The following is a 20394-nucleotide window of genomic DNA, read 5'->3' as shown; positions in this document are numbered from 1 at the left end:
ACGAACTGATTTACATTTTTAGTAGAATTCTGTGTTCTCTTAAACTATACTCTGTGGAAAACGAATAGGATTTCTGGTATAGATACTGGGATGGTTTGGATATGAGGTGTCACCTAAAAGCTCCTGTGTTAATTCAGGAATGTTACAGAGGTAAAATTATCAGATTGTGAGAGCTGTTACCTAACCACTTCTTGGTGAACAGAGTGTTCACTGTAGGCAAGTTGGAAGTGGCCAGAGGATCTGGGTCACTGAGTCATGCCCTGGAAGGGTGCATATTCCCTGTGGCCCCTCCCCCTGCCCCTACTCCTGGACACATGAGTGTCCTCCACCACACCCTTCTGCCATGATGTACTACTGCCTCACCTTGGGCCAATGGAGTTGGTCCATCATGGACAAAACCATGAGCCAAAATAAACTTTCCCTCCTCTAAGTCGTTCTTGTTAGAATTTTGGTCACAGCAATGCAAAGCTGACCAATTGGTACTGAGAAGCAGAGTCATTGCTGTGACTAAACCAACTATGTGGTTCAGAAGCCTTTGGAGCTGATTTGTGGGAGGTGTTTCAAAAGTTTACAGATTGAGGCTTGAGAAACTTTAGAGCTCAATGGGAGATTCTAAGGAGAGCTCAGAAAATCAAGATGGAAATAATATGGAACTGTGATCTCGAAATTTCAGAGGGGAATGAGGATTCTAACAGGAATTGGACTGGAGGTCATTTGTGTTACATTTTACAAAGATTTGTACATATTTTGCCCATTTCTTGAGATTTCATGAAGGGCTGAATTCACAAATGGAGTAACTAATCTGGTGGAGGAAATTCCAAGGAAGCATAACACTCAAGTAGTGTCATAGATATTGCTGGAGGCTTTTAGCCAGGTGTGCTGTGAGAATTGGTAGCAGAAAGAGTAGATAAAGAATTTTAAGAATTTTCAATTTGGCCAGAAAAAAATGCATATAAAACTGGGGCCATGGAAAGTATGATTGTTGAAAAGATTATAGCCACTAAAGAGATTCTAAATGCTCTGCAGAGACAACAGGAAAGACAGCTTGCAATCATCTCAGGAATTTGACAGATCATAACTACTAAAGATTCAAGGGTCTCAAAGGGAAAATTCCTTTAAGGAGTTATTTTGAGGGCACCATGCTCACACAGGGGTGCCTAGAAAGTTATTTCACTGTGCTTAGCCACCCAGACACTCAAAGCCACTGCAGGCATAATGCCAGGAAGCCCAATACTACACAAGCTGGTAAGCAGAACTTGGCATCATCCACTTGGTACTGTGGTGCTAGTTCTGCAGGAATGAAGGATGCTTGAGTTTCGGGGTCAGGAGGCTACCATCAAGATTTCAATAGAAGGCCTGAAAGTCCAAACAAACTTTAGGAGGGTCAAAATTCTTGAGGGCAGCCCAAGAGGGTGATGTGAGAGTGAAGCTTTTATAAAGACAACCTGTTTGTGCTACACCCAACAACGCCAGAGGGGTAGGACTTCCCAATCCCTGTGGAAAGCACATCTCAACACTATGGGTCCTAGATGCTATATACAGAGTTGCTGGACTTCTTTCTTCTGGCTAGGTTTCAGTCTTGTCTTGGTCCTGTCCCTTCTCTATGCTTCCTTCCTTATGGAATAGGAATGCTTGCTCTGTGCCACTGTATATTGGATACAATTAACTTGCTTTTGTTCTTTATAAGGGCTCACAGCCTAGAAGAGATTGCCTTCAATCTCAGATGAGACTTTTGACTTGGAATGTGTGGACAATTCTGGACCTTTTGAGATTACAGGGATGCTTGGAAACGGACTAAATATATTTTTCATTGTGTGATAAACATGAATTTTGGGGGGTTGGGTGGGGGAAACGTTAAGGTTCAGATAGTATATTTTCCCAAAAGCTCCTGTGTTGATGCAGAAATGTTTATAGGTTAAAGAAATTGAGCTGTGACAGCTGTATCCTCATCAGTTCATCCTGGTTTGAATGGACTGGGTGGAAACTGTAGGCAAGTCAGGCATGCCTTGGGAGGGGATGTCACTATGGAGATGTCCTGGAAGAGTTTATCTTCCCTATAGTCTCTTTTCCTTCTCTCTGATTCCTGGCCTCCATTTCCTGAGCAACTTTCCTCTGCCACACCTTTCTACCATGATGTGCTATCTCACAATGGGTCCAGAGCAATGGAATTGGCCCACCATGAACTAAATCTCTGAAACCTTGAGCCAAAATATATCTTCCCTCCTCTAAGTTGTTCTTGCCAGGAATTTTGGTCACAGAGACACAAAGCTGATTAACACAGATTCTTAGCTATTTGTGGTGCATGAGACATTCTTTGAGTCTACTGAAGCCTACTACTTGATTGGAATGTCTGTCCCCTACAAAACTCATATTGAAATTCAGTGTCACTCTAACAGTATTAGAAAGTGGAAACTTGATCCAATCATGAGGGCTCTATTCCCATGGGCCAGACTAGGAAATTTTGCCTATTAGATCAATGCAAATTTCTGAACATGTATAAAATGTATACATGTGAATGTATTTTCCATATAAATGGGTGAATTTAGCCCCTTCCCTTCTTCTTCTCTCTACTTTTCCACCATATGATTGATGCAGCAAGAAAGCCCTCACCAGAGTCAGAACTACAATATTAGACTTTCCAGCTTGTAGAATTGTTAGTAAATAAATGTCTGTTCATTATGAATTATCCAGACTATGGTATTCTTTTATAACAACACAAAACAAACTATGACACCTCAAATCCCTCTGTGGATAATACAGTTGAATGTATAAAGTAAAACACATAGAATTACAAAGAAAACTAAATACAGCTTGTATATCCCTAATTTCTAAACCTAAAATCTAAAATGTTCCAAAATCTGAAAGTTTTTGAGCACTGACAAGTGGAAAATTCCATACCTGACCTCATGTGACAGATCACAGTCAAAACAGTCATATTAATAATATTGTATAACACCACTTTCAGGGTACCTGTAGAAGGTGTATCTGGAGCATAAATGAATTTCTTGTTTAGACTTGGATCCAATCCCAAAGATATCTCATTATCTATATGTAAGTATTCAAAAATTTAAATCTAAAACACTGCTGGTCCCAGGTATTTCTAACAAGGAATACTCAACCTGTCCTCTGAAATTCATTTCTATCAAGTACACTTGTAGGTGAAAAACTCAGATTTAAGAATTCCTGCTAGTGAGCATGACTGAAAACAGAGTTAAAAGACCAGGTATGGAAAGGTGTAGATAAGGGATTTAGATTCTTTGCTTATTAGATAAATCCAAATTTCTTAAAACGAACAAAATGTGCATATATGTTTATGTATTTTCTTTTTAGTAAGTTGAACTTCTGTGATATATTTATTTCAAATAAGGCCATGTTTTGTCACATTGAATCCAAGTTTAAATTAGAGTTTGTAAAAATTGTCCTAAGGAAAATTCATAACTCTGTGAATATTTATTGATAATAATGATGAATATAAATGACAAAATAACTAGTATTTATTGAGCACTTATTATTTTCCAAACACAAAGCAAAGTGCTTTATATTGTAATGTTTGGTTTAATTTCTATAACACTTTGAGATAAGACTTTTTCCACACTCTGCAAATGCAAAAATAAAATTCAGAACTATTAAACACCTTGTCCAGGAGCACACAGCTGGTGATTATCAAAACTGGAAATGGAGTCCTAAAAAAATATCCAGAACCAGAAGTTACTGAGTATCCACTAAATATTCAGTGCTAAGTTTTCAATAATTGTAAATGAAAGTACAGACCAGGCATCAGACCTTGAAGAGTAAACAATCAACTTCAAGGAATAGCAAACACTCATACAACATTAATGGGATATAAGAGACCATAAAATTATTTGCTGACTATGCAGTGTCAGCGTTAGGCCTTCACAAAAAGAAGAGTACTGTATTTTGTGGCATATATTTTAAGGAAAATAAATGGAAGACTTTAGCTGATTCTTTCAAGCTTTAGATATGCTTAAAGGTGAAGGAAGCATAATCTGGCAATAAATCATGAAGTTACATGGTACAGGCAAGAGATGGTCTTGATGGCAGAAAACTTAACACCAAATTCTAGATTTTTTAGTCTCCTGCCTCTGAGATCTTAGAAGTTACTGAAATCCCTTGTTACTCAATACTCTCATTAGTAAAATATGTTTAATATCTATTTTTGAAAATATGTTGCAAACAAAAAGGCAGTTTTCCTTGCAGTTTTGCATATATATGAAACAGCATTAGAACTTGTTGATTTTATGTTGCCAAAGGTCAGGGACATCATGCTATGCTTTATTGGTTTCTCTTTTTCCAAACAGCACCGGTAAAGAACTTATTGCATGATTCTTTTCTGCATGCCTCATTTGGAACTTAATTTCTATGCATCAGCAAGATCCTCAAGACCAACCTCACTAGCATCCCTCCCTTCCAGTCCACCCTTAGAACCCAGTTTGATCAAACTAGCTCCTGAGTGAGAATGAAAATGGCTAGTCATGATTTAATGTGTTATTCCTTCCATAAAACATCCATGCTTAATCGTAGCTCCCCAAAGTCCTTTGGCTAAAAACTGGAAAATACAAGAATGTCATGCCATGTCTTATAGAATCAGAAAGAGGGAAGCTAAAATTCTGGGACTGAAGGGGCTTTGCATCTTCTTCCAACCACAGTGCTGACCAGTAGCAGCCATTGTGAGGAAACTACTTTAACTAGTCTAATGATAAAGTGAAGGAAATTATCAATTAAGAGTCTTAGAAAGTTGCTGTCAGCTAACTAATTAAGAAATGGGCATTTGTCTTTGAACATTTTTAACAAAGAGATGTTAAATAAAAATGGCAAAGAGTAAATCTGAATGGTGGGAACCTGGATGCTACCAAATTAGTTTCTTTCCTTTTGTATGTTTTAAGCATTTCTTAACTTGACAATTACAAATCTTATAAAGAAAAAATAAAGAAGTTCTTATTATAGTGTACTCAGAAACATGTTCAACAAATAATTCCAATTTTAATGTTTCTCTTGTTTTGCACCATGCTAACTAAACTTCTGGCAACTATGGATGACAGACTAGATAAAGCACATCTGGACTCAACAAAAATCTTTATCCCAAATTCTTATGAATTCGAGACTAGGTCAAGATAAGGCTTTGGGGGCTTTTCCTAAACCCCCAAATTATAATAGAGAACCACTAATTAACTAATTAACTATGTAATTAAACATAACAATATAGCCCAAAACTATGTCAATAGACCTTGCCAAAGCTCAATATAATATAAAGTACACATGTGATATCACAGACACCAGACATTTCAAGAAACTAAATAATGCCAATTTATATCAGTTTTGTAATTTTCAGAGAACTTTCAGCTACATTGTTTCAGTAAATCATAGATGTTAAAATTTATATACTCCATAGGGAAAATTGTGTATTATTTCAATGCAAGTCTTCTCATGCCAGATGATAAGCTACCCTCTGGCATATTTTCAGTTAAAGCAAGCTCTCTTAAGAGCCTTGAATTAACTCGTTGAAATTGCTTAATATGCTAATTTTGTATAAATGATAATTGAATATATGGTAGTGATATGTATTTATATTTCTTTACAAAGTTTAACTGACAGTTTAATAGCCAGCAGTTTTGTGCTTCCACAATGGAACATGTAAACATGATTCTTAAGAGAAATTACAGAAGACCAAGAGACAGAAAAATCCAAACAAGAATGTCCTCTGATGACTGTATAGATTAACAACTGATGCAAAAGTCCTAAATTTAAAATAAACTTCAATAATATGAAACTAAGGTCTATTCAACTTCTCAAAAAGGTGCAAGCATTTCTTTTCCTTAAAAACACACAGCCAGACAGCCTGGAATTTGTGATACAGACCTCTCCCATCACCCGGGATTCTGATGATCCCTGCAGGCAACCAACAACTGCTGTATCTGTGGAATGTGCTCTTTGAACTGTACAAAAGCCTTCAGTCTTCCCTGCATTCAGCAAACAAAAACTGCCAAGTGCAATTATTTCTCTGATTTAACAGAATACAAGTGTTATTTTCCCCTTTTCTGCACCCTACAACTTTCCTAGTGCCAGTAGTGGCTTATAATGTATACACTTACAAATATAAGAGGAATCATTTTCCTAATAAAAATTAAATTTGTTTTAGTAATACAATAGTTCCACTGAACATAATATAAAATTCAACAGACACCATATTTCCTTTTGTGTATATGTTTTAAGAATTCTATTTCTATAGAAAGATTGGAGGATTGAATGGGATTAGTCCTTTTAATTATATGACTGGGATCTTCAGCTTGAAATCTTTCTTGCAAAAAAGGACAAATACAATAGTTGTTTATATGCAATTCATTTACCAAAAAACCTCATTAGAGCTAATGAGAATATATCCTTTCAAATGTGACTATCTTTTGATATTCAAAAGAAAATGAAAAGTAAATTTTAAATAGTCCTGAGATAGAGTTGCATGTATATTTAATCTCACCTACTAGTAAGATGTTAGAACAGAGCATTCTTCTAGCCTACATCTAACATAAAACGCTTTTTCAATGGACTATGTCCTTGACTTATGCATACCTAAGTATTTTTTTTCAAAATGACAGTATTAAACCCAGTATTGAAAAGTTAGTTCCATTTGTACATTAATACTTCCAACTGTGGGCTTGTATAAAATAATTATCAGCTGCTTTACTCTATGTGAAAATATTTGAAGTTTTGTTCATAAAATTAAGTTATGAAGAGATAAGGCACCATCATTTATTTTACACACAAAAAAATAATTATCAAATAGAATTAGATATTACAGGAGACACTAAGAAAAGATAAGGCATATTTTTGTTCAAACGAAGCTAATAATCAAGTTGAGGGGAACAGGCACAAATGCATAAAGGAATTAAAGCATAAAAATATTATATACATTTGCCCTTTCTAATTAAACAGGATCTGTTCATTCCATGTTCGCTTTTACTCGAAGTTCAGCTTCATACCAGTTTTGAAAGCCAGAGGCATTGTAAAGTGTTACAAAACAAGGCTGAATCTAACTAGCTCAGCAGTTGAACCTTTCTACAGATATGGATTTCTCTTCTCCTCTCTCTTTATCACATTCTTATCTCCTACATTAGGACACTTTTTAATCACTGATCCTATAAAAAGTCTTTTATTTTAACCAGTCATGTCATATGGGTTGTATCATTTTGTGATGCATTTATTAAATAAATATTTATTAAGTAATCACTGTGTCAAGCAAAGGATAGTCAAAGAATCAGTTTAAATTCAGACATGTGAAGGTTCAAATTCCAGGTCTGTCACTTAGTAACTGAATAAACTACTTAAGTTTGTACTTAAGGTACATCTTCCACAAAATGTACATAGGAGGATGTCATCAACAATTCTGAAGGATCACAGAATCCCAGAGGAAGCTGTACTTCAACTGCCTTGAAGGGCAGTAAGGATTCCTCTACCACATAAGAAGGCGCAATTTCCTGACAAAAAGAAAACAATATAGATACATGGAGCCCACTAGGAAATCACTATACAACGTTCTGAAACATTTTAGGATATAGAAGGTGAGGTTAGAGAGGGTTTACATGAATATTATACGTTTTTTGATTTTTGTGTAACTAATTTACTAGAGTGAGGGCTATATGGAGGGAAAAAAAGGCAAGAATTACCGAGTTTGAAATTTTGAATTCATTCTTATCTTTTAACCCGTACATCCATTGTCCAGTCTAGAGAAAGGAATACTGTGCACAAAGGGTCACAAGGCATAAAAATGCATGAATCTAGTGATCAATGAAATTGCTGTAGAGTAAGTGAAGCAATAAAGAAGAGTCCTAAATATGCTGAGTAGACAAAACATGACGCTAGAGAGGTAGGCATGGTCCAATTCTTTTTTTTTTTTTTTTTTTTTTTTTTTTTTTAAGAGAGAGAGAGAGGGTGGGGGGAGAGGGAGAGAGAATTTTAATATTTATTTATTTAGTTAGTTAGTTTTTGGCAGACACAACATCTTTGTTCGTATGTCTGCTGAGGATCGAACCCGGGCTACACGCATGCCAGGCGAGCGCGCTACTGCTTGAGCCACATCCCCAGCCCACAGTCCAATTCTTAAAGGTATGTTGGACCAGCCTGAAGACTTATCTGCATTCTGTGCTAAATTATAAGGGGAAAACAGCAAAATTTTAAGCAGATTTTAAAATATCACGGTAATTTTTGAAAGAATAATCTTGTTACCTAGTCAACTGAATGGGAGAAAGAGTGTGAAGAATTAGGTAAAGCCATTGCAGGGGTCCAAGTGAAAATTTTAGACTAGGGTTCTGGCAGTGAGGTATTGAGAGATGAACACATTTCACACCTAATTTGGAAGATGAATCTATGTGATTAGGAAACATTTTAATAGAAGATGAAAAGAAGGAACATGTCCAGAATGACCCCATATTTCCTACATGGGCATTTGAGTATAAAATGGTGTTTGCCATTCACTAGGAGAAAATATAATAAGAGAAGCATACTTTGATATGTGGGGAGGGAGCTGGTAAGGAGCTTCATTTTATGCATAATTTCAATGGATTCCTATGGGACCCTTAAGCAGAGATTTCATGGAGACAACTGAAAATGCACATCTCAAATTCACAGAATAAATATGAGCTAGAGATAGAAAAGTAGGAGTCTTAGGTCTTGGAGTTGGGTGTGGTGCCCATACCCCAAATCCCAGGGATTTGGGAAGTTGTGGAAGGTGGGTCACAGTTCAAGGTCAGTCTTAACAACTTTGTGAGACCCTGTCTCAAAATAAAAATCAAAAGGGTTAGGGATGTAGCTCAATTGTAGAGAACCCCTGGGTTCAATCCCCTGTACTGGGAGGCAAAGAGGGGGATAAGCTTCAGCACTACAGATGGTAGTTAAAGCTTTGGGGATAGGAGAGCTCATTTAGAAAGTAATGTACCCAGTGAGGAAAAGAGCTAATGTTTTGAAGTGGGCAGGAAAAAAGACTCATAAAGGAAATGTAGGAAGAGGAGTAAGTGAGAGAACATGAGGTGAGAATATAAGATTATAGGAGGAAGCAGTCAGTAATGTTAAATATTTCAGGGAAGACAAGGCATTAAAAACTGTCCTTTAGATTTGTCAACACTAACACTACTGCATGACTTCTACTTAAACACAGCAATCTAAACCCCCAATTCTAATTACTCCTTCCAAAAATATTAATACAATGATAACACAAGGAAAGAAAGTTATGACCCCATGACAAATCATAGCAAAAGCAGCTACATCCACTAAGGAGTGCCATCATATCTTAGTATACATTACAGATCCTCAGAGGAAGTTGTTCAATGAGTCAATCAGCACTTATTCAATCTTTCAAATTCCATCTTAGAGGAAAAGACACTGACTCAGGAGTTTAAAAAAGATAGTGAGAAATACCTAGGTGTTACAGGTAAAGAAAAAAAAAATGCCGAAAAGTCTATCTCCCTTAGAGTGAACTCATACTAGTAATATTTATATTCTACATGTGTTTTTTCAAAGGTAGAAAAAAATCTACTATAATGTGAAAATTGTTGGTCTGTTCTTTCTTTTTTTCACTGAATGAAATTATTTTTGGCTTAATTAACCAAGATCGTTTTCTTTAATCACAGCCCTAAAAGATGTGAACTGTTCAACCATGATAAAATTTTCGTATTTCCTTTCAACATAGTCTTCCTAAGCATTGTAAGTCAAGAGAAATGACTACAACTCACCTTGCAGTGCAGTATAAGCAAACTTCCTTTTCTGAAAGAGAATACCAAATAAATTCACTCACCAAAAATTTTTATTAAATGCAGGATGTATGTCAGCACCGTTCAAGGCATTGGGAATTCAGGCTGAACAAGGCATGGAGGAGTTTACCAAGTACTGGGAAATAAAATGGTTCCTTGTGAAGTTCATTCTTAAAGTATGACCAAAAATTTTAAAAATCACTGTTTCCAGGTATTTGCATATAAACATCTTTTACGTTACCATTAATTTCTATAATGAAACTCTTCAGAAATGTTATTTCTTAAAGTGCCTCAATTCATTATCTACATAGATTTAAATTAAAAGACCTATATTTTCAATAATAAAAATTTAGAATATCAAATTTAAGTCATTTACATCTTTAAAAAAAATAAACAGAAGATAGGAGTACCATAAAAATATTTTAAAACTGAACAAGTAAACCAAAGCTGTCTTCTAATAACTGGTTAGGTATAAAGGATTTGTAAAAATTAAGAGACTGGAATTAATGGAGCACTGAGCAAAAATATATGTATACAATTTTACTCTAAAAAATCTATATGGAATTTTTATTTAAAATTTAACTCTGATTTGTTAATTCAAATACATGTGTTTGTGCATTGGTGTTTCACAATAAAAAAGAGAGAGAAATGGTTACCAACAGATATTCTGTGTAGCAATATGTGTTTTTCATCTGAACAGAGACAGAAAGGGTTGACTAGAACAAGACTAATTAAGAATCCTAGGGAAAAAAAAATGGCAGTGAGAAAAAATGGAAATTGTATGAAAGGAAATGGCAACAAATAAACTAATTAAATTTCTTTCTCTGAGACAATTGCTGACCCACCTCACTAACAGTGTCAAATTTAAGAACTTATATTAAAGGTCTTGCTTTGGTCATTCTACCAACACTGACTCACTCTATCAGTTCTTATATCTAATAGAAAAGATAAATATCATAGTGTTACCTATTATAAATATAAAATAAAAGGATGTTCTATTCTCACAAAACACAATAGGAACAATTAAAACAAATTTCAGCTCACTTCTGCCCTTTTGCTTAGAATAATATCTTTAATAAGAATGTCACAAAATGTATAAATCTAATAATCTGATTATGAAGACTGCCTAAGGTACCTCAATATGTAAGGCTACTAGAAAACTAAAAAAGTCAAAATCAAAACACATGTGGTCACTACATTATACAGGGAAATACTGAAGGGACTACATTCACATGTATTGTAATGGACACTAGAATGAGCATTTCATAATAAAATAATGATATGAATGCAACAGCTCCATTTTGTCTGGATGTCAGGAGATAGGCAAAATATTTCATCATTCTTTGTAAAATCTCCCTGAAATCCTACGTTATTAACTTTTATATGATGCTTTTTAAAAAGGTGACGTACCCTCTATGCTTCATTTGTATAATTTGAAATAAACCAAAATATCACTTAATGGTGTAACCTTATTAGGAAAAAATAGCAATATGTTGTATAAACATGCTGGAAACCAAAAGGGGAAATTGAGCAATGGAAAAAGGATATGAAATTTCAGTTAAAGAGGAAGAATATTTTCAAGAGACCTATTGTACATCAAGGTGACTGGAGTTAGTAACAATACATTGTATAATTGAAAATTGCTAAGAGTAAAGAGTAAGTGTTCTCACTACAAAAAGTAATAAGTTTATGAACTGTTACATAAAATAGCTTGATTTAGCCATTCCACAATGTGTACATGTATCAAAACATAATGGTGTACAACATAAATATCACATTACATCAAATGCAACCTTAAAGAAGCTCTTCAGTATGTGCACAAAGTGATACATACAAATATGTTCACTGCAATATTATCTAAAATAATAAAAACTGGGAAACAATAAGTCGTTCATACGAAGGAAAATTTTTTTTTCAAAAAACTATGCCTTAATCAAATTATGGAATGTTAAAGAGCAATTAAAAACTAATGAATATTACCCATCAAAATATCAAAAATGCAAAAAAGATAAACTACATGTTGGCAAGACATGGAGCAACTTGAACTCTCATACCTTAATAGTGAAAGGATAAACCACTATCTGGTATCTGCTTTAGAAGATGTGGAATTTAGTGTCTTTTACACACAATATACATCTAAATAATATTCAGAGAAGTATTATTCCTAAAACTAAATTCACTAAATTCATTGATATGAATGCACAGGTCTTGGCACCCAGACAAAATGGAGCTGTTGCATTCATTATGAATTTAGTGAATGTGGAATGTCCCCCCAGAGCTCATGTGTTGAAAGCAGGGTCCCCAATGAACAAGGTTCGGGGGAAGGAAGATCTAGGCAATGACTGGATCACAAGGGCTCTAAATAGATTACTGAAATGTAGAATGTGCTTAGAGGAAATAGATCACTGGGTGTATGTTATGCAGGGTTTATCTCCTCTCCAGATCTTCTCTTCCACTCTGCTTCCTGGATGCCATGAGCTGAGCAGCTTCACTCTGCCACACTGTTCTGCTATGACGTTCTACCTCATCTCAGGTCAACAGCAATGAAGCTGGCTGACCACAGCCCAAAACCTCTGAAACCATGGCCCAAGAAGGGGTAAGAAGCTGGGTACAATTTCTCATGCCTATAATCCCAGAGGCTCAGGAGGCTGAGGCAGGAAGAGTTCAAAGCCAGCCTCAGCAACAGTGAGGCACTAAGCAATTCAGTGAGACCCTGTCTAATAAAATACAAAAAAGGGCTGGGGATGTGGCTCAGTGGTCATGTGCCCCTGAGTTCAATACCAAAAAAAAAAAAAAAAAAAAAAAGGAGGAGGAAGAGGAATAAGAGGTGCTCTACATCATAATAGTGAAGTCTGAAGACATAAAACAAAATTGTAATGTATGTCAAATTTGAATATGAGTGCCTACTATGTATTTTCTGAATGTTAGAATATTTCAAAATGCAAATATTAAAGAAAACTATCACTTTGGACTCTACAATGAAGAGAATTTGAAATTATTTTCAAGGAAACATATTACAATAAATTTGCTCAGATCAGGAGATTAATTAATGCTTTTTTAGACCTTAAATTACCTAAGATGACCTATATGTTTTATTTTAGGTGAAGATTTTAGGCCTTAATAAAATTTATACATTTTACAAACCTAAAATATTCTCCCTATGTAGACTAAATGGTATTTTATTATTTACAAAACAAAAAATTATAGCTAATGAAATTGTCAATAATAAAATTATTAAGCACATAAGAAATTTAGTAGAAATGATCATTAGGTCATATATATGGAGGAAATATATTTTCAAGCTATTCTGTAATATCTGACCAAGACCACTTTGCTTCTTCTTTATGTCATTACCCATGGCTATAATAAGAATGGAGCATGCGAGTAATAATAGTTGCATGGATAGAACTGTCAGCTCCACAAAATTAAACCATAAATACATCCACTAAAAAGGAGTTACTCATTTCAGGAATACTCAGTCCCCTGTCCCAGATAACACTTGGCATCGTTAACTTGGAAGTGGACTCCATGGGTAACTAACTGTTCCTTCAAATAGATTTGGAGCTTACCATGCATTTTGTGTTTAACAAGAAATTTTGTCTTTACCATCTTGCCTTTAAACACGAAGAGATATAAAGAAAACACAAGTTTTTAGTAGTTTGCCTTTTTAAAAAATAATAGTCACTCAAACTAAGACTTAAGGCTTTTGTGATAAATATGTACGTTTGATGGGAGTTTGTCCTCAGATTTAAATACTGCCTCTCTTAATTACAATCCTCCCTTTAGTGTCTGAGAGCAGACATTTAGTCAAGAGTTGAGTATTATTCAGCACTCACAAGACACAAATTTAGTCAGATATTTAGGCAAGATATGCAGGCTACTTTTTAAGGATATTAACAGTTGTTTTTGCTGGAAAACCTACAGCATTATAAGAGTGTGAGGAGTTTTGTCAAAATTACTATTTTTAGAAGATCCAAATCAGTTTTGAAGACAGCTGTATAAACCTCTCGCAAGAAGCTGGTGCCTCACTATTTAGTATAAACTAAATCACAGGAACATCAATTTTTAAAGAAAGATTCAACTCCTTCTTTGCATTTTTTGTCATGTCAAAACTAAAACCTCTTTTTTATACATTTAATAAATAATCTTATTTCCCATATTCCAATAAATCTTCTCAAGATGACCAATGCAAATCCTTTTGATCTCTAATCAAGATGTAGTAGTATATCATTCTCTGAATTACACACTGAAGAAAAAGAACCCTATTCTATTTCCTGCTGAGAATTTGTAAAACAAATGTGTGTGTGTGTGTGTGTGTGTGTGTATCTCCATCAGATATTCTTCTAAGGATTTATAAACATTCCAGGTACATTAATATGAAGTTTCAGAAAAACTGGGGCACAAAGAAATAGTAACTTTTAAAATATTTCCATGTGGTGATAGGATACATATTTCCTGAATTCCAGAACTATATTAATTCCAGAAGAATTCTCTGCTTCAGGACTTAACAAATAAAATAAATGGCTACATAAAATAATGCATATTATTGTATACCTATATATTTTTGAGATAGATACAAAACCACACATAATGTGGGCATATAAACACATACATACATGCCAAAAATACATTTATTCTCTTATATACACACAACTGCTGTATAAGTGAAGGGCAAGCAAAAGATCACAAACACTAAATAAATGACTGCTCTGTCAGGTATTCTGTGTGTTTGATCATTAAACCTTGACATAACTCTATAAAGAAGTTATTATTGTTGCTTTTTTACATGCAAAACTTACCCAGAATCCATGTAAATTAGAAGTGGCAGCGCAAACATTTGAACCCAGGTCTGTCAAACTCAAAATGGGGCTCTTTCCTCCACAACATGCTTAAAATAAGTTTCAGAAAGACTACAAGCATTGCTTTATGCCTCTTGAACACAGAAAAAAAAAATTCATTCTGGCACTATGAAGAAACATAGCTAGTTTTTAAAACAAAATCTGATTTTATTCCCAAAATTTCAATATGGCAAAGGAAAAGTTGCTACAAAGATAATTCTTAGTTGAATATGTTCAAAATGTAATTCCTTGGTAATCTGGGCTTTGGCCAAGACAAATCAAAATCATAGATATTTTACAAATGCCAAGTTTTCAGAGAAACAAAAAAAATAAATGCAATAGCAACAGATGCATTCTCCCCAGACATTTGTGTTGAGCCTAGCTATCTCCAGAGCCTGAAGAAAAAGGGGATTTTCATATTTCATTTTTATGAATAATAAATTCCTGGTTTCTTTTTAATGTCATTGAACTACACAGGAGTATGTTCACTCCTTGGAAAACTAACCACTTGAAATTACTGAGAATGAAAGAAGAAAAAGTGGGGAAGAAAAAGAGAAGTGAGGAGGAAAAAGAAAGAAAGAGAGAGAGAGAGAGAGAGAGAGAGAGCTAGAAAAAAGCCCATATCTGGCTCTTTTATAAAACTGAAAGTATAATTATATTTAAAATTTTCTATTCAAAGAAAGACAATCATTTTTTATATATTACAACATAGCAAAAAAAAATTAAAATTTTGTATCACTTAAGTGAAAAACTGTTTCTGAGGATGACAGACCTCTGTGGAAAGCATATGAAAAATCAGGGAATAAAATAATGAGCAACTCATTGAAGATGAGGAGTTCAGTACTAAAGAATGAATATTTTTATACTTGACATCATATGTGTCTATTTTTAATTTTACAGTGAAATATTTATCTTAAAATAAAGCTAAGTTCATGCTGGGTAAATAGTCAAGAAGTTACTTTAAAAAGGCAAGTACAGAAGTCCTTCTCTATAGAGGTTAGCACTTTTCCAAAATAAAATATACTGCTTTGTAATATAATAAAATATTGATTTTAAAATTCTATCTTTTATTTTTTTTTAAATTCTATCTTTTTAACTTTGAATATTCAGTGTCAACAGATCACATTTGAAATTGTCTCAATTTTTCTCAGAATTCTACTTAACAGAATCATTGAGATTGCCTTTTTAATTCTTTTTTTGCTGTGAATTACATTACACATGCAAGGAAGTATCTAAAATAAAGACATAAAACTAATGTTTTGTTTTCTCTTTTTTAAATTAATAATTTTTATGCTTTAAACCACTTTTCTAGATTTACAGGAAAACCAAGCAGAAAGAACAAAGAGTTTCCATATGCACCTTCCCATCCCCAACATATATACAGTTTCCCTATTATTAACATGTTATATTACTGTGGTGCATTTGCTATAACTGATAAACCTACACTGATACATTATCATTAATTAAACTATGGAATTTACATAAGGATTCACTCTTTGTTTTGACCAATTTTATATATTTCCACAAATGCCAGGCCATACAGTATCACACAGAATGAATTCATTACTCTAAAAATTCTATGTACTACCTATTCATTTCCCACTTCTGCCTATAATTGCTGACAACCTCTGATCTTTTTTTATTGTCTTCATAGTTCTATCTTTTTCATAAAGTCACATAGTTGAAACCACAGTCTTTTCAGAGAGCTTCATTCACTCATCAATAGACATGCATCGTTCCTCCATGTCTTTTCATGGATTGGTACCTCATTTTTTTTTTATTACTAAATAATACTACATTGTCTGGATATAGCACAATTTGTTTATCCATTCACCTATTGAAGGACAACTGGGTTGCTATTCACTTACTTAGGAAACAGATCTGGGGTTCTAGCTCAGAAGTAGAATGTGTGCTTAATATGTGTGAGGCCTTGAGTTTGATATCTAGCACTACTAAAACCAGAGTGGGGACTGCTGTAACATTCTTGTGTTCGTGTGAACTGTAAGATTTCAATACATTTGCGTAAATATGTTGGAGTATAACTTCTGGATGACATCACAAGGATGTGAATCTTGTAAGAAACAGACAGCTGTCTTCTAAAACAAGTGTATGTTCTGTGTTCTCCCCAACAATGAATGGCAGTCCCCAATGCTACACATATTCCTCTATAGTTGATGTTAACAGTGTGTTGGATTTTAGTCATTCACATACTTGTATAGTGATACCTCCTGTTTTACTTTGCAAATCCTTAATAATTTAAAGTAGACATCAGTGTATATGTTTATTTATCATATGTATCTGTGTGTTATATCTTCTTTAATTGTGTGTATGTTTAGAGCTCTTGCCCATTTTTAAATTGGGTATATGCTTTCTGATTATTAAATTTTAAGAGTTCTCTGAATACGTGGGATATAAGTCCTTTATCAGTTAAATATTTTGGAAATATTTTCTCCCAGTCTATGGCTTATCTTTTCAGTGACATTCTCACAGCCAGAAGTTTTTTCCATTTTAATGAAGTCCAACTTAACAAGTTTTCTTTCATGGATTATGCTTTTGGTGGTGTGCATAAGAAAGTCATCACTCAACCCAAGTTTACATAGATTTTTCCAATGTTTATCTTATGGTTTTACATTCAGTTTCACGATCCATTCTGAGTTCATTTTTGTGAATGGGAAATGATCTGTGTCTAGATCCCTCCACCCCCTTCTTTTTTTTTTTTTTTCCTAAACATGTGAATGTCCAGTTGTTCCAACACCACTGGGTGAAAACCCTGTACTTTCTCCACTGAATTGCCCTTGCTCCTTTGTCAAAGGTAAGTGGCTATACTTGTGTGGTCTATTTCTGAGCTATCTATCCCATTACAATGATCTATATGTCTTAATCTTTTAACAATGTCAAATTTTCTTGATTATTGTAGGTATACGATAAGTTTTAAATTTAGGGGGTGTTCATCTTCTGACTTTGTTCTTTTTTTCCAATATTATATTGATTGTTCTGGGTCATCTTGCTTTTCTATACAAGGCAGCTCATCAATGGTAATAAAATAAATTGCTAGGATTTTGAGACTGTCTTGAATCCATATATCAAATTAGGAAGAACTGACTTCTTAGCAATATTGAGTCCATCACTCCATGAACACAGAATATTTCTTCATTTATTTAGAGTTTTAATTCTCTTTCATCAGCATTTTGGGTTTTTTTCCTAATATTGATCTTGCATGTGTTTCATTAGATTTATACCTAAGTATGTTTCCTTTTGGGTGTTATTAATTTCAAGTCCCAATTGTTCATTGCAGGTATATAGGAAGGTCACTGACTTTTGTATATTAATCATGTGTTTTACAACCTTTCCATAATCATCGTCATTTTCAGGGGGTTGTGTTCTTGTTGATTCTTTGGGATGTGCTACAGTGATAAGCACATCTTCAATGCACAGTTTTATTTCTTCCTTACCAATCTGAATTCATTTTATTGACTTTTCTTGTCTTCTTACTTTAGCTATGACTTCTAGTATAAAGTTAAGTAGAAGTGGTGACAGGAATGTCCTTATCTTGTACCCAATCTTAGCAAAAAGTCATCAGGTTTCTTCTCACCAATAGCTTTTCATAAAGCATAACATCCCTGCAACCACCAGCCAGACAAACAAATAGAATGTTTCTAGCACACCAGAAGCTCCTGGAACCAACTCCTCAACTTACCACCTACCTATTATTTTAACTACTATCCTGACTTTTGTTGTAATCACTTCTTGCATCCATAAAATGTAGTCTAATTTTGAAACTTCATATAAAAGAAATGATCCAGTGTTGGTTTTTTTGTGTAGGGTTTTTTTTCCACTCACTATTATGTTTCTGAGATTCAACCATGTCACTGTTGCCATACTTCATTCATCCTCACTTGCTGACCAGCACAAGATCAGCAAAATGTTACTGTAAATGACATTATTTTTCAAACCTTCAACAACATCAAACCAATGAATAAAAAAGTTGTATGTGAAGAAAAACTGCTTCACTTCAGAGAAAAGAATGTTTGCAATCTTTTACCAAAGTGTCTTTATCTTGCCCAATGATTTACAATAAATTAAACTGAACAACTAGCTCAAATAACTAAAACGTTCCTCTTTGTATGCACAATTTCTTTTAAATATATAATTTGTCCTGAGTTAAAACGACAGATGTTCAGGTGCTCAGTGGGACTATAAGAATGGTCTAGATAACAGAATTAAACATTACGAAGATTTCTCACCATAGGCCACTTTGACCATGCTATTAGATGCTAAGTCAATAAGAATATCACATACCAAATCTGTGAAGATTCATGTTTATGTTGGAGAAAAACTGGGGGAATGCATAATTTGATTAACTCTAGAGCATGAACATACATTTTCTACTATATTATTTGGACTTCTAAACATCAAAATAATATTCTGTCATTGAGTTCTTTAACCAAGAAATGAAAAAGGCCATCAGTTAGGAAGCAAAAGATAAATTTCTGGCAGTTAAGCTAGAATATCATATTTCAAGTGCCTTATTACACTGGTTAACTTCCCAAATAAAAGTGTTGACAAAGAAAAAAGAATTTGTTCACAAATAGTCCTCCTAACACAAGCACTGGTTTCAATCAGAATTCTACCAACCAATTTCTGAACAGGAACTAAATTTTGTGTTTCTGTACAATCTTTGAATTTTTTCCTAACAGGAACAGTCTTTCCAGTACACTGACCTGACAAAACTGACATATTTTTAGAGATCATATATATACAAAGTCAGTGGAATAAAGTTTCACTATGCAAAGTGAAAAAAGGACTTAATCTCTCTCTTATCATATGGTGGATTTAAACGGACATATTAAAATAGTCTTATAAAGAAATATAAAAAGGAAAGAACCAAAGTTTAAAGCAAAATGATTATGATGGTCCTAGTGTAGCTATTAAATCAAATGAAATTACCTTTTCATCAGAATATTCTCAAAATGTTTAACTGGTCTCCCTCAGAAAATACAATTAAAATCAATTCATTTTGCATTAAATATTATTATCCTAAGGCATCACTGTGTATACTAGTGAAAGTTAACAGAAATCAGCATGAAAAAGTTACCAACTAGAGCCACGGTATATTTTCTAAAGAATAAATCCAAATAAAATTTTTATTCACTAAGATTTGAAAAGAAAAAAAAAGGAAAAAAAAAAAAACTCTGAGGGATGGAAAACACAGAAAGCATGATGACTTACATTTGGAGGGATAGATGTTAACACTCTTTCCCAGGACTGAGGAATCTTACTCTTGCTTGCAATGATCCTTTCTTCAGAATATTTTTCTACTTCCAGAATATGCCAGGACGAAGCTTCAACGGACTTCTATTATCTGTTTGATCTAGGGGGAAATTACACTTTTAATTAGTTATTACAAATGCATCAGACATTTTCTCTTTCTGTTCCAGGATATGGGAGCTTCCCACTATTTTCTGTGGAATCTGAGGTGAACAGAAATACAGAAACTGCCTTGTTAAACGTTACAATAAATAAATGTAGAACTTTTAAATTATCAACACTAAAAGAAACCCACATTTAACTCCTTTTTCATTTTTATGGCTAAGCAGCATAGCAAGAGAAAATTAATATTCAAAATCCAAATGACGGCAAAAGCCTACTCAAATGTATTTTTAAAAGACTTTAACATAATTTTGCAAATCCATGAGTTTGAATGGTCTGGCAGAGACGATTAGGTGTCAAATATTTTTACTCATTCATTTTAATGTCTTAGCACTAAAGAATTACAGGATGATTAGAAAAGTGTAAAG

The 20394-nt window shown here is 34.0% G+C and overlaps 1 protein-coding gene across 3 annotated transcripts in view; it reads right to left on the bottom strand.

The window, feature by feature from the left end:
• Positions 1-20394, bottom strand: part of Foxp2 (forkhead box P2) — a 554181-nt gene that overhangs the window by 462504 nt on the left and 71283 nt on the right. For all 3 annotated transcript variants that reach the window (XM_071612711.1, XM_027926404.2, XM_027926406.2), the window contains exon 2: positions 19826-19967. The gene's annotated coding sequence lies outside the window, so the exon portion shown is untranslated. The remainder of the gene's footprint in view (positions 1-19825; positions 19968-20394) is intronic.

Source organism: Marmota flaviventris, chromosome 1 (assembly GCF_047511675.1).
Source record: "Marmota flaviventris isolate mMarFla1 chromosome 1, mMarFla1.hap1, whole genome shotgun sequence".
Lineage (NCBI taxonomy): Eukaryota > Metazoa > Chordata > Mammalia > Rodentia > Sciuridae > Marmota > Marmota flaviventris.
This window is presented reverse-complemented; position numbering and strand designations above follow the sequence as displayed.